This window comes from Ctenocephalides felis, unplaced genomic scaffold (genome assembly GCF_003426905.1).
Source record: "Ctenocephalides felis isolate EL2017-DRISC unplaced genomic scaffold, ASM342690v1 CF-g0.4_SCAFFOLD_03570, whole genome shotgun sequence".
Taxonomy (NCBI): Eukaryota; Metazoa; Arthropoda; class Insecta; order Siphonaptera; family Pulicidae; genus Ctenocephalides; species Ctenocephalides felis.
Genome location: NW_020539724.1, coordinates 8,325,369 through 8,341,173, shown reverse-complemented (window position 1 = coordinate 8,341,173; position 15,805 = coordinate 8,325,369).

The window sequence follows — 15,805 nt, the reverse complement described above, 5'->3', positions numbered from 1 at the left end:
TTCTTCTGAGCCGTTTCGCTAAGTCTTCCTAAGTAAACTGCAACAAGTGTTTTTATTGTAACTGATCAACTACGTTATTAAAATATTAGTATTGTTAATGAGTTAGTAAGACTACTGGTAAGAACATGCATAAGACTAAACACAGTTACAAAAAGAACCACTTGTGCAAATTTATAAGAATTAGTGTTTCAAAACCCAAGCAGTTGATTGTCGACTGATCGTTCATGAGCGTTTACAGTCTGATTAGAGTCTATTGATTCAGAAGTGGATAATTAAATCTGAAAAAAAAAAAGATTAGAACACGTCTTTGAAAATGTTTGATAAAGGATACATACTGCCAGTCTGATAGATACTCGATAAGCGCTTACTGTTTGATGGATTGAAGGCGATGAGAACTGGTGGTTCAGTGGTGCAGGAGAATTGAATCTGAAATAAACAAAAAAAAAAAAAAGATTAGAACACGTCTTTGAAAATGTTTGGTAAAGGATACATACTGCCTGTCTGATAGACACTTGATATGTGCTTACTGTTTGATGGATTGAAGGCGATGAGGACTGGTGGTTCAGTGGTGCAGGAGAATTGAAATCTGAAATAAACAAAAAAAAAAAAAAGATTAGAACACGTCTTTGAAAATGTTTGGTAAAGGATACATACTGCCTGTCTGATAGATACTTGATATGTGCTTACTGTTTGATGGATTGAAGGCGATGAGGACTGGTGGTTCAGTGGTGCAGGAGAATTGAATCTGAAATAAACAAAAAAAAAAAGATTAGAACACGTCTTCGAAAAATGTTTGGTAAAGGATACATACTGCCTGTCTGATAGATACTTGATATGTGCTTACTGTTTGATGGATTGAAGGCGATGAGGACTGGTGGTTCAGTGGTGCAGGAGAATTGAATCTGAAATAAACAAAAAAAAAGATTAGAACACGTCTTTGAAAATGTTTGGTAAAGGATACATACTGCCTGTCTGATAGATACTTGATATGTGCTTACTGTTTGATGGATTGAAAGGCGATGAGGACTGGTGGTTCAGTGGTGCAGGAGAATTGAATCTGAAATAAACAAAAAAAAAAAAAAAAAAATAAAAACACGTCTTTGAAAATGTTTGGTAAAGGATACATACTGCCTGTCTGATAGATACTTGATATGTGCTTACTGTTTGATGGATTGAAGGCGATGAGGACTGGTGGTTCAGTGGTGCAGGAGAATTGAATCTGAAATAAACAAAAAAAAAAAGATTAGAACACGTCTTTGAAAATGTTTGGTAAAGGATACATACTGCCTGTCTGATAGATACTTGATATGTGCTTACTGTTTGATGGATTGAAGGCGATGAGGACTGGTGGTTCAGTGGTGCAGGAGAATTGAATCTGAAATAAACAAAAAAAAAAAAAGATTAGAACACGTCTTTGAAAATGTTTGGTAAAGGATACATACTGCCTGTCTGATAGATACTTGATATGTGCTTACTGTTTGATGGATTGAAGGCGATGAGGACTGGTGGTTCAGTGGTGCAGGAGAATTGAATCTGAAATAAACAAAAAAAAAAGATTAGAACACGTCTTTGAAAATGTTTGGTAAAGGATACATACTGCCTGTCTGATAGATACTTGATATGTGCTTACTGTTTGATGGATTGAAGGCGATGAGGACTGGTGGTTCAGTGGTGCAGGAGAATTGAATCTGAAATAACAAAAACAAAAGATTAGAACACGTCTTTTAAAATGTTTGATAAAGGATACAGACTGCCTGATAGATACTTGATAAGTTCTTACTGTTTGATGAATTAAAGGCGATGAGGGCTGTTGATTCAGAAGTGGATAATTGAATCTGAAAAAAAAAAAAAGATTAGAACACGTCTTTTAAAATGTTTGATAAAGGATACAGACTGCCTGATAGATACTTGATAAGTTCTTACTGTTTGATGCATTAAAGGCGATGAGGGCTGTTGATTCAGAAGTGGATAATTGAATCTGAAAAAAAAAAAAAAAAGATTAGAACACGTCTTTTAAAATGTTTGATAAAGGATACAGACTGCCTGATAGATACTTGATAAGTTCTTACTGTTTGATGGATTATAAGCGATGAGGGCTGTTGATTCAGAAGCGGATAATTTTTTCTGGAACAAAAAAAAAAAACAAGAGATTAGAATGCATCTTTCAAAATGTTTGATAAATAACACTAAAGGAGGTAAAGTTATCTGCAGATTAAAATTAAATATATAAATCCCAGATTTAAACTATTTCATGGATTGATTACATTTAGTGCTCACACTTTGTCCTTGATTTTTGTATCACGGACAAATTTTTGTAACGCCCTAAAAGTGATGAAAATAAGTTAATGCATCAATGTAAGAACTTATGCATATCAGAATAATAATAAATTGGCGCAATGCTATATGGATTGCAAACGGCAGCAGTTGTTTATAATTGACAATAGTTTAATGATTATATGATTAATACATAATGTCGAATGATTCAGTTTATTACATTCTTGTTTAATAGTGGATTATTGTGTTAGTGTGTCAGTCAAAACTAGAACTACGAATGCTACCTACATAACTTTCTACTACCCCAAACTACTATATTAGCATGCAAATAATTATCTGAATCATGACATTACATAATACGCTAACAAAGCAGTACTTAGAAAATTGATTATATAGCAAGAAGTTGTATTTGTCAAATAGATACGATCGCGCCAAACTACGTATGCCGTTCACAATCTAGTGTCAATGTGACCAATTGTTAAAAGAAATTGCGCAAAATTAAAATACAATAGATACAAATGCGAATGAATGAATGAGAACCCGACAATGATTTGTTTAATTTTGCTCGTTTTCATAACACACTTATTACTATTGGGTACTTCCCTGGGTCCTCTCCTTTGGTCCTGCAGGTCCTCCTGCGTTGCTGCCCATCACACAAATGAACGAGTTGACAACCGCGTGGACCAATCAAGTCGCCGGCGGAGCCACTTGACACGGCTCAAAAATGACATCGTGCGCAAAAAAATTCGAATTGGTCCGATTAGACAATAATCAATAAAATTAAAATTAATTCAAATTTTATTATTTAATTTTTAATTAATATTAAAAATATATAAAACTAAAAATAAACAACAGATAAATGCATAAAAAATAAATAATTCGTAGAAAAAATGGCAAATTGAAAAGAATAAACGAAATAAAATAATAAAAAAAATGAATAATTGATATGAATAATTGATATGAAAAGTATATAAATAAACAAAATAATTGAAACGAAGAATAGATAAATGTATAAACCATAAGTTTAGAAACAAGCTAGTGGTTCATGACGTTGTGCCTTAAGGCAAATTGCTAGAACTTCCCATAACGTAATAAAATATCCAAGTAATATTGAACATTTTCAAATAGATTATTTTAAATAATGTCACTATCATTATTCGTATTTTATAAAAGACTCAAAATTTTGAAATCAAAAATAAAATCGAAAGCTTCGGTATCTCAAAAAGTACAAATTTTTTCATATAAGAAAAAAAATTGTATCCACAAACAAAACACATACACATCAAATTTTTCCAAGGTTTGCCAAAACTTTCAGAAACTTTTGAAACGTGATGATATGCAAAAATTTTCATTTTCGATTTTTGGCCGATTACAATAATCGTAGAGGAACTACCGAAAGTTCTTAAATTATTAAATGGGTAAGTAAAAAAATAAAAATAAACAACAAGTAAAAATATCAATTGTATGCATAAATAAATGAATAATTAAACTCGTGAATGAGTAAGTCAATAATGAAAAAATTGAACTATTTGTAAGCGGTATTTTAAGACACGTTACATGATCTTTGCGATGCAGTGTAAATATTTGACTAAAATTAATTTATGAGTGATTTATTAGTACTCCAACTAGATTTATTACACATTATTGTAATATAATGGAAAGTGAAATATATTAAAAAAAAATTAAATAAAATGAAAAAAATATGAATAAATTCTTAATGACGATATCAGAATATTAAGATGAATAAATAAGCAAATGATTAAATAAATTGCATACCTTGAAGTTTCTAGGCATATTCCGTTTAATAAATAGGCGTTTCCAGAAAAGTCTTTTGATCCTTCAGCAGATATCGTCTCTTATGGGTTGCCATTCTTAATTGTGGTTCATCAGCGACCTGTATCAAGAAAAAAGTATCAATACAGAGCCTATATAATAAATCTTGTACAAATATTTTGAATATTTAATTATTTTGAGATATGATTATTATGTGATTAGTTTTACATATTTTATTTGAACTGTAAGCATTATCAGTTAACAATTAGGGATGGAAGCTTAGAGTATGTTTCTAGAAAGACTATGTATTGATCTTGTCCTTGTAGTATTTTATAAGTGTATATTAAAGCATAATTATACTCTAGGTTTCCCAAAACAAAAATAATTGGACTTGTATCTTACGAAATAAGAAATGCTTGTTTTGTTATCTTACCGATAGTTAATAAAGCTAAGAAGTCTACTGCAGCAAGCAAGCTAGTAGGATAATACGGGATTCTCATTCCAGAGTTGACTTATTTTTTATAATTCAATTGATTATTGTCAAGCTTCTATTTTATAGCAGAGCTGAAATATAAAATGTAATACTAAGTTTGTATTACTCTTTGTATGTCTTTATCTGAAATTAAATATTGCACGTATCTTTGACTAATTATTACAGTAATTCTTGTTATGAGAAATAAAATTATTTCAGTGTTCACATGACGACCTAGCCTCAAAGCATTTGGCCTAGGAAACTTTAAATCGTAGCAGCCGTCAGCAATTATATGTAACATTTTAATACTATGTCTTAAACAAGTAAAAAATCAGAATCAGCACAGAATTTTCTTGTCATCAGGGGGATTGTATAAAACTACAGAGGCTTTTATAATTGAAAGAGCAAACTGCTGTAGAAATGTTAAAATGTATGAATGATAATTATAATACCGAAATTTTTTTTAATATGTTGAATACATTTCATTGTGATCATAATATTCAATTGTAAAAAGTACTTTGTTTCCAAAATCATTAAATTAAAATTAATGCATCAGCTTCATTTACTTACAAAATATTGCATATAAGAAGCATTGATCGTATTAGCATTATAGAATCTTTCTAAAGAATTACTTCTAAAGAATTTGAGAATAATTGAAATCCTCAAAATTCAAAATAGAATCACATTATTATGCTCGAACCTGGTTTGACAATTATTTTTGTTCATCACGAGCCAGGATCGTTAAGCAAATAAATTTTGTATTCGCTAGCGATTCAGATAGATTTCCAATTGATGCGATATAGGCAAATATAGAAAAAAATATACACCATTAAAACAACTCCCTAATGAAATTGAAAGACGATCTGCATCCAAGCAATATCAATGGTCTTTTTTATAACATGTTTTCAAATTGGGCAATATGCCCTCTTTAATTCTGTTATTAATTTAATTAAATTAATTATTAAATTAATTATTCATTAGTTATGATTTTCTACACAATTTGTGTTTATAAAAAATTGGAAAAATTTCCTGGTTTAATTGCTGAATGTATATATTCAAATATACTATTTTTTATATCAAAATTTATCCATCACATATCCAAATTTTTACCATATATATTTATATCGCATATATATATATATATATATATATATATATATCATAAATGTTTTTTATTTTAATTTTAAATTTAATTGAAGCAATTAATAAAACTTAGGGCAAGCAGTTAAAAAATAACGAATACCATTAATATTACTTGGAAATAAACTATGAGTTAAAAAAGCTCATTTGATCAACGATATTATAAAGCGGAAGAATTTTAAATACATTTATTGATAATTTACAAACAACTAAAATGATCTTTTTACTTTGTGGCTGTGGTATCGGTTTTCACTTGGAAGTATATAAGTGACAATATATTTGTCAGTGAATGTAGCTTTTACCCGTTATTGCAGCATAAATAAAAACATTAGTATCATAGAAAGGGTAGTAATAAAATTCATCAGATGGAGATGAGGCAATGTTTGGGTTTTAAACAAGTGTATTAAGACAAAGTGTAAAGTTGTGTATGGTTCTGCAATTTGTAGCCACTTGAGTTCTACACGAAAATAGCAATAATGACTTAGCAGCAGACGCAATGCTCTCGTTACTGACTTGGTTTTGCGTTATCTTTCTTTATTTATAAATGTATAGACTTTTTTTCATTTCGTTTATTTTTTGTTAAAATAAAAGCGCGTGCATAGAGAACTGCATACAGAAATAATTCTGTTCGAGCCAATTCAGTCGCGAGTACTAGCACACGTTGAATGTAGATAGATTCTCAAAAATTATAATATAAATATGTAAATGCATGTATGAATAGTTACTAACGAGTTGTTTTTGTTTGATTTATGCCTGCTAAATCCATGCACTTATTTATGGTTAAATTATGGTTAAATCGGTTAAGTATTACATTTCTGACAATTGTTTATTGTGGTAATCTTATATGATAAAGAGATTGAATTGAAATCTGGTTTAATTACATATTACGTAGTTGATTAAAAATTATTTCTTTGGAAATTTCATGTAATATTTTATTAAATATTTTCGTTTTGCTCATTTTATTAACCAATTTGAGAATTTAATATTCCTAATATATTTAAAATTCAACAGTCAACGTGTATGACTATTATAATATTCATTATTTTGTATTTTTCAAATATGAAATATGAATTTGATGTATAATATAGTTTATTACAAAGAGTTTTGAAATGTAGTGCTTTAGTTTAATCTAATGCATGTGAATGCTATGAAGTACTTATAGAACATTAGACAGTGCCTAATTTAATTTAATTTAAATTATATTTTGTAATAGAGTATTTTTAAACTAATAGACTCAAAAATTAGAGTGAAAATACAATGGAAGGATTAGTACATTTTAAATTCAAATTTGCACTATTGTGAATGATTCAATATGGATATGAATGCTTAAATAAAACTGTTTTTAGATTGTTATTTCGACTACATTTTTTACCTAAATTAAATGAGTCTAAAAGTATTGGTAAATTGTGAATTTCAATGTTTCATTGAAGTCGAGAAGCAAAATATCGATAATGCACAATACATGAATAATATGTTAAGCAATATAGTTTATGATAAATTTATTAAATTTACTACTGTAATGTTTTAAAGTTGTATTAATTACTTGCAAAGAATTTTAATTAGTTTAAAAATATAAAAAATATGATATTTTTAAAGTATTTTTTGAACACGACTAGTAATGCAGCAATACAAATGGTGAAGGTTTTGAAGTAAAATTTATAGGTTTCATTAAAATATTCATTAATAATTGCCACGTTTTTCTGTATACAAACTATAAAACGAAACTACTAAACTATGAAAAGTGTTTTTTAAATTTTTGATATTTTCGTTTTTTTTTAATGGTAAAGAATTTGAATTTGTGGATGAGTCTACTTCATACTTAATACAAGTCTATAAAGACACTAAAAATTGAAAAATCGCAAGTATCGTATCAAAAAAGACAGTTTTATACAAGGATACAACAAACAAATGAGGATTGTGGTGGTGAAACACCTGCAAAAATAATTAAATTTCGCAAAAATCTTGTACATATATTCATTGTTGAATAAAGATTGATTTTTTTTAAATTCCACACCAGATTACCCACGTAAGGCAAAACGCCACTTGCACTTAGTTTATAGGAAAAGATTGGTATTCTTTTATTTATGCATGTGGATTTTCGTCCTTCTCTTCTTTCAATTGATATTTTTATGTTTATGATAATAGTAAATGTTAGATAGATTAGATAATGAATTATTTATAAAAATATTTACTAGAATATGACTAAAAAATTTGACTGAAATACTATATATATATATATAATATAATATTTATGGACACGTTAGAAGGTTTTTAACTAATGAGCACTTCTCCCCATCATTACGAAATGATGGTTTTTTTAATCATTCTAATCGGGCGCTCCGTTCTCTCAAAAATTGTATTACCGTTTTTGGCACGTTTTGCCCAGTATCTTCGAAATGACTGGACCTGTCTTCGCCAAAAACTAATTAGCATGTCTTTCCATCAATAGGAATCGAGCGTTTTTTAACTTCCCGTAGAGCAAATTATAGTAATCGCAAAAAAATCGAAAATGAAAATTTTTATGTATCTTTACGTTTCAAAACCTTCTGAACATTTTGGCATACCTTAGAAAAAATGGTTGTATGTGTGTGTGTGTGATTTCGGAAACACGGATGATGCGATTTGAATAATACAAAAAACATTCGATTCGTATTGATAAGGAGATGTGCTGATTAGTTTTTGGCAAAGGCGGGTCTAACCGTTTCAAAGATATGGGGTAAAAAGTGCCAAAAAGGGTAACTCAGTTTTTAAGAGAATGGAGCGTCCGATTTGAATAATTCAAAAAACATTTTACTTGTAACAATATGAAGAATTGATCAAATTTTCATGAAGGTAAGTCTAGCGGTTTCGGAGATCTAGTAAAAAAAAGTAAAAAAAATGCCATTTGACGGTAAAAAATGTTCATTAGACATATGTACATCAAATTATCAGTTACTTTATAGAGGTTTTAACAATAAGTATAAATTTTGTTTACATTCTCATGCGTTCCGCAACAGTGTTTATCCGTTAGACGGCGACGCGGCGCTTACGCGCTTCGATATTTCGTGTTTATGCAGTTAAAGCTGTACGATTGCTTTGAAAAAAGTTCAGAATTTCCAGAATATTTCAGAATAAATTTTCTTCAAAATGTCATTTTTTTTCAAAAAAAAAATGAAGTTTTTGTCAAAAATTTATAGATTCTCAAAAATCAAATTTTTTCAGAGTAAATTTTTTTCAAAAATGTAAATCTTTAAAAAAATAATTTTTGGTACGGGAAGTTCCAGCAATTTGCCTTAAAGCACGATGCCATGCGCCCCACTAGTTGGATCATTCAATTGGGTGAATCGTGCACCCGAAATCGTGGGCAAAAAATTAAGGTATGCCAAAATGTTCAGAAATCTTTAAAACGTAAAGATAAGCAAAAAATTTCATTTTCGATTTTTTTTAGCGATCTCCTATAACTTACCCTACGGGAAGTTAAAAAAAATCAAATTCAAAACATCACAAATATTGAGAAACAGTGGTACACGCGTATCTCTAGGTTTGTCAGAGATAGACGGTTCCTCACTTCCAGTGCGTTTAAAGATAGTTAACTGCGCGAGCCAAGCGCATCGTATTCCTTCTTTGCATTCAGTCTCTAGCTGTTGGCTCTAGAGCGCGGAGTTCGGCTGATTTTTACGTTTTATTTTCAAATCAATCAGTTGTATTTTTTTTTATTTTAACGATATTATCTTAATAATATATTGACGTGCATTCTGTTGAAAAACTCGTAAAGATTTTTTTTTAATTTTGAGCAAATCAGTCGGTGGAAACATGAGGGAAATAGTGCATTTACAAGCCGGACAGTGCGGAAACCAAATCGGTGCTAAGGTTCGTACAAGATTTGTTAAAATATTTAATCATACAATTAATTTTTAGTTATAGTAAAATGTATTTTTAAATATTATTAATTAGAAACTAGTGGGGCGCATGGCATCGTGCCTTAAGGTAAATTGCAGGAACTTTCCGTACCAAAAATAACTTTATTTAAAAGATTAACATTTTTTGAAAAAAATTTACTCTGAACAAAAATTAGATTTTTCAAAAACTATAAATTTGACAAAAATTTACCTTTATTTGAAAAAAAAGACTTTGAAGAAAAATTTATTTTGAAATATTTTGGAAATTCTGAACTTTTTTTCAAAGCAATCGTACTGCTTTAACTGCATAGAGACAAAATATCAAAGCGCGGATAAACATTGGTACGGAATCCATAGGAATGTGAACAAAATTTATAATTATCTACAAAATATTTAATAATTTGATGTGCAATGTCTAATGATCATTTTTGACCGCCAAATGGCATTTTTTTTTACTTTTTTTACTAGATTTCCGAAACCGCTAGACCTGCTTTCATGAAAATTTGATCAGTTCTTTCACTTGTTAATACAAGTAAAATGTTTTTTGAATTACTCAAATCGGACGCTCCATTCTCTTAGAAACTTAGTTACCGTTTTTGGCACTTTATGCCCCATATCTTCGGAACGGCTAGACCTGCCTTCGCCAAAAACTGATCAGCATGTCTCCTCATCAAGACGAATCGAATGTTTTTTGAATTATTCAAATCGCTTCATCCGTGTTCCCGAAATCGTCGACTTTTAATATAATTTTAAATAAATTTCTTAAACATTTTCTTCGTATGTGTTTCTGTATATGTAAAATCTTATTTGCTGAAGAAAGTCATACAAATTATTTTAAGATTCTTCCAAACGAGTAAGGTTCTCACACAAAAAATAATTGGTTAAAACATTTATTTCTAATTATATTTGAAATGCTATTCTAAATTAAAAATTTGTTACAAAGAGCTTTTTGTTTTTCGAAAAGGAACTGGAAATGAAAAATACTGGGAATGTAGTTTTTGATTTAGTTTAGAGTTACTGCAGAGCTTTTTTACGAGCTTTTGAAACTTTAATATCTTCAATATTCACTTAACAGTTAAGGATACGTTTTTAATATTATACAAACTAGGTAGCATATATGAACAAAATAAAATTCGTTACAAAGCTTTACAATTCGTGAGAAGAAACTGAATATGAAAAATGCTTTTGGAAAATATAAGAATAATTTTTGCATTTGAGCTTATTAAATTTATTAGATTAATAATTAATAGAATTGCATAACATTATAACAAGGCTCAGAATGTTAATAAACAAATGTTAATTAGATAACTAATTAAGTTCATAAATTTGAACTTTGATAAAAAATCATTTACAAAAACTGCATGTATACATAAAATTTATAATGTTTGACAAATTATATTGAACTAACAAAAATTGTACTAAAAAAATGCAATAAATGAATAGTGTTTTTTTTGTACCGTTCTTATATTTGAACTCAGTTTGAATAAAAAGGTTATATTAATAATTTAGTGAAATACATACAATCTTCCGTTAGCAAAAATGAATTTATTCATCACAACTTTAACAATCGCTGAATTTAAGTATGATGATCTCTATTATCTATGTGGCGACCAGAACTTTTTAAATAAAAAAAAATAATTAAAGAAATTGCGATGTCAAGAGATCACGTGCATAAATCCAACCTGGGTAATTAAATTCAAATTATGAATACTAAGAGAACTGTTATGAAAAATTAGTTACATCGAGTCATAGACACATAATATCCATTTGGAAGTGAATATTACTGCCTTTTTTTTGAATAGCTATAATTAAAATTAAAAATACAAAAAATACATTGATGTATTGGCATTAGTTTAACGTCACAGCCAAAATGTGTTTAGGAACTTGTTTAAATTTTGATTCAACAGTCGTAATAAAATATAAAAATTACGAATTAGTTTGAGTTTGGGGGGAACGAACCCTATGAAAAATAATCTTCAAAAAAAGAATTATCCAAAAGTCAGTATAAGATAATATTTAAGATACTTGAAAATACTTTGAATTATTTGAACAGATTTTTTTAAAAAATGCAAACATTTGAGAATTGTAATTTTTTTTTCATAATCTTTCCGCTGCCATTAAGGGATAAAACTTTAATTGATGAAGGAACAAGATCAGAGACGCGTAAAGAGCTGGCTAATTAACGGTTTCCTTAAATTAATGATTTATTATAGCTTGTATTTCCAGCTATAAAACAAGATTAAATTAATAGAACGCGGTAAAAGCACATACATTTACACGCCGGACACATGCACCATAAAGTATAAACTGCAATTTAATATACATACATTGTAAAATACAGTTATGTATAAAACAAATTTGATTAAATCCGTTTTATTCCTACAATTCCTTTATGCGTATAAAAATATGTAAAATCCTAGAAACTGATAAACGATGGCTGGTAAAACCCAAAGAGTTGTCCTACCTTTAAGTGATGAATCAAATCACCGTGGATAGATATCTTTGAATAATTGTTTAAAAATCATTTAAATTACTACAAATTCTGTAATACTGATGATTTTTTTATTGATCTATAGAGAAAATTGATGCTTGACACATCAGGCAGTCTACTACATATAAGCATTCAGACCTTTAACTACTAGGCCCAAGTAAAATTCGTGTCAGTTTATAAAATATGAACAACAAATATTGTTGCTGTCCAAAATGGGTATACCAATTCGAAGCCCATTGCTCTAACCACTAATATAATTTATATCCTCAATAACATAGGCTTTCTACCATCTTATGTCCTGACAACTTAATGTTTTTCGAATATCCACCGCCAATTTACATACTGATTATATATTACTATGCTCCTTTTTTAGTTAAGATTTCCTTTTCATGAAATAATTACTTTCATAAACGACTATAATATGTTAATAACAGCTATAACCTAATAAAGTGGCAACAACCCGACGATTTCTAGTATCATAAAACATGCAAGAATAGCGATAAAATCCATTTAAAACCACGATGTAAATTATATTGTATTAATTAAACGCATCTCATATAAATTGATAGTTATTCACTATAAATAAACTTAACAGATCGTTAGGAAATTCTGATATCCATAACTTGGTGTTAACCACAAAATTGCCATTGCAAGATCAAGAAACCAAATGTACTACTTTGGGTAGACTACCAGTACTAATAAGAACCACAAGTTCGATAATTTTATCTCAATTATAATTATAATTGATAGTAATGCATCTATTCTTCAGATCTCCAACACCAACATTATTGATGCTATTAATGTTAAATTTATTTTTCTTGGATAATTACTGTATTTGTATGATGAAACAGGAAACGGAAGACTTTTCAATCACACGGTTTTGTGATATTGTGACTCTTATTAATATCAGTACATTTACCCACTTAAGTACGTTGACTTTGAAAACTTGAAAGAAATTGAGACATCAGGAATCACCATAATAATTTATCTAGTAAATAAACCATTGTTAACTTGGCGAAGGGCAAGTTATAGTAATGGCAAAAAAAATTGAAAATACGTTTCAAAACCTTCTGAACATTTTGGCATACCTTAGAAAAAATGGATGTATGTGTATGTGTATGTGTATGTGCGGATACAAATTTTAGTCGACGATTTCGGGAACACGGATGAAAAAAACATTCGATTCGTATTGATAAGGAGACGTGGCTGATTAGTTTTTGGCGGAGGCAGGTCTAACCGTTCCGAAGATATGAGGAAAAAATAGCCAAAAACGGTAACTTAGTTTTTAGGAGAACGGAGCGTCCGATTTGAATGATTTAAAAAACATTTTACTTGTATTTTCATGAAGACAGGTCTAGCGGGTTTGGAGATCTAGTGAAAAAATGCCAAAAAAACGGTCAAAAATGACCATTAGACATATGCACATCAAATTATCAGATATTTTAAACAAATTTTAACAATAAGTATAAATTTTGTTTGCATTCCTATGGGTTCCGTACCAATGTTTATCCGTTAGACGGCGACGCGGCGTTTACGCGCTTCGATATTTCGTTTCTATGCAGTTAAAGCAGTACGATTGCTTTGAAAAAAAGTTCAGAATTTCCAAAATATTTCAAAATAAATTTTTCTTCAAAAAGTTTTTGTTCAAAAAAAGTAAATTTTTCTCAAAAATCTAATTTTTTTCGAACTAATAATTGCAGAAGATTCGGCAGCATTCACGGAGCTGCATTTAATTTTTCAGACCAAAACTGTGTTCATTACTAAAACAATTATGTATTTTCACCATGTTCAATTATTCTGAAAATATTTATGCAATAAAGAACTGCATTTCATCCAGATTCTATTACAATCAGCTGCTCCTCGTGGAATCTCAATACCATAAATTTTATGTGGCAGAATGAAGCGCGCTCGCATATAAATGAATTTACGGCCGGTATTTACAATTTTAACTACGACATTAATTAAAATGTATTCATGTTCGAGTAAACTTTGTAATCTTACATATAAATAGTCGGTTCTGTGTTTTATTTTCGACTTCTTAAGTAATTTATTGCGCTAAACCCTAAGAGAGATATTTAATGGTGCACTCAAAATTACACGTATGGAAACGTCTGTTCGAGAACGCATTCTGTCACATAGAAATTTTATAAATAGATCTTTGAGGCGATTCCTAAATTTGGAATCTCCAGAATACAAGTTCAATAGACTTCTAGAAATGAAAAAAATAGCGGAAACTCGGTTTTCGGTGTGCTCGAAACTAAAATAAGAAAGATGGTTTGTTTTTCTTCCTGTTGGAGATTTAAATAAGCTTGGTTGGAAATTCTATGTTTCAATAAATTAATCCTCGAAATGCACAATTAGGTGCAAGTGGAAATTTGCCTTAGGTACAACTTCCATTTAACTAACCAACTAGATCAGTACCAAATATTGCTATCGTTTATAAATTTTGATAAAATAAACTTTTATAAAGACCCATATATTTTATGGATGTTCGTTAAGACCTCTATCCGAAAGTTTCACCAAAATCATCTAAAATCTAACAATTACGAAAAAAAACTACTTGGCCAATCTTCATCCAAAATTCAAAACGGTTACAACTGATGGGTTTTAAATTAGTAAAATGTATCCAGGACTTTTTGCGCAAAAATATAAATATTTTACACTTTTTTATTAGTTATAGAGAAATGGGTGGACCCGATCGTTTCTTAAACCTTGTGAAATTCAACAAAAGAAAATAAGCAAATCAGATTTTCTGGCAAAAGCAAATTTTAAATGAAAAATTAAAAAACAAATCTTGTTAATATTACTCAAAGTATTTTAATTTAATTAAAACAATCACTTCGGTGCTCAGAATTTAATTAAAACGAAAAAGGTGAAATATTTGTTTTTTTTTTAATAATTAAAGCTTAGTCATTTCTATTTGCTAGCAGATACATATTCAGTAATTTCAATTTACTAATTTTGAATTATTAATTGCACTTAATAACATGACCTATGGCAAAATAATTATATTTTATCGCAAAAGATTGTTCACCGCTAAAATTAGAAATTTTTGACACACATTCTTTAAAGACTTGATTCATGTACACGTTTTTTTGGATATATTAAATTCAATTAGATAAATGAAATAAAGAATATACGTATATTTAACTCTTAAGAAAGGGCAACCCAATGAACAACCACATTATATGAGTAGATTATGCTAGATGTTGCAGCAATGCCCACGAGAAACTATTTTGGCTCGAGATAATTGATATCTATTACAAAATGCAAATCTGTTGTACTGCTTGATATCGAGCTGACAGAATTTAGGATTGAACAATGGCAAAGTTTGTTAAGACTTGATTCAAGTACACATTTTTTCCATATATGTTCAATAAGATAAATGAAATAGGTAAAATTATTTATACGTATTTTGAGCTCAAAAAAGGGCAACCCAATGGACAACATATAATGTTGGCGTATGTATGTTGCAGCAATGCCCACAAAATACGATTTTCGCTTGAGATAAGATAACTCAAAGTGCAAATCTGTTATACTGCTTGATACCGAGCTGGACGAGGTCAAGATCGAACATTCATAGCAACAACGTTACAAAATGTATATATTACGATTCAGTTACATAAAAACTTTACTTTATTACCATACTGCAATTAAATAAACTTATTAATTAATACATATGCAGACGTCTACAATAATAAAAAACCAGCAGTAAGCCTGCATTATATTTTTTTCATCTTATTTTATGTTCTAAATTACCATCTGTAATAAAGAGTA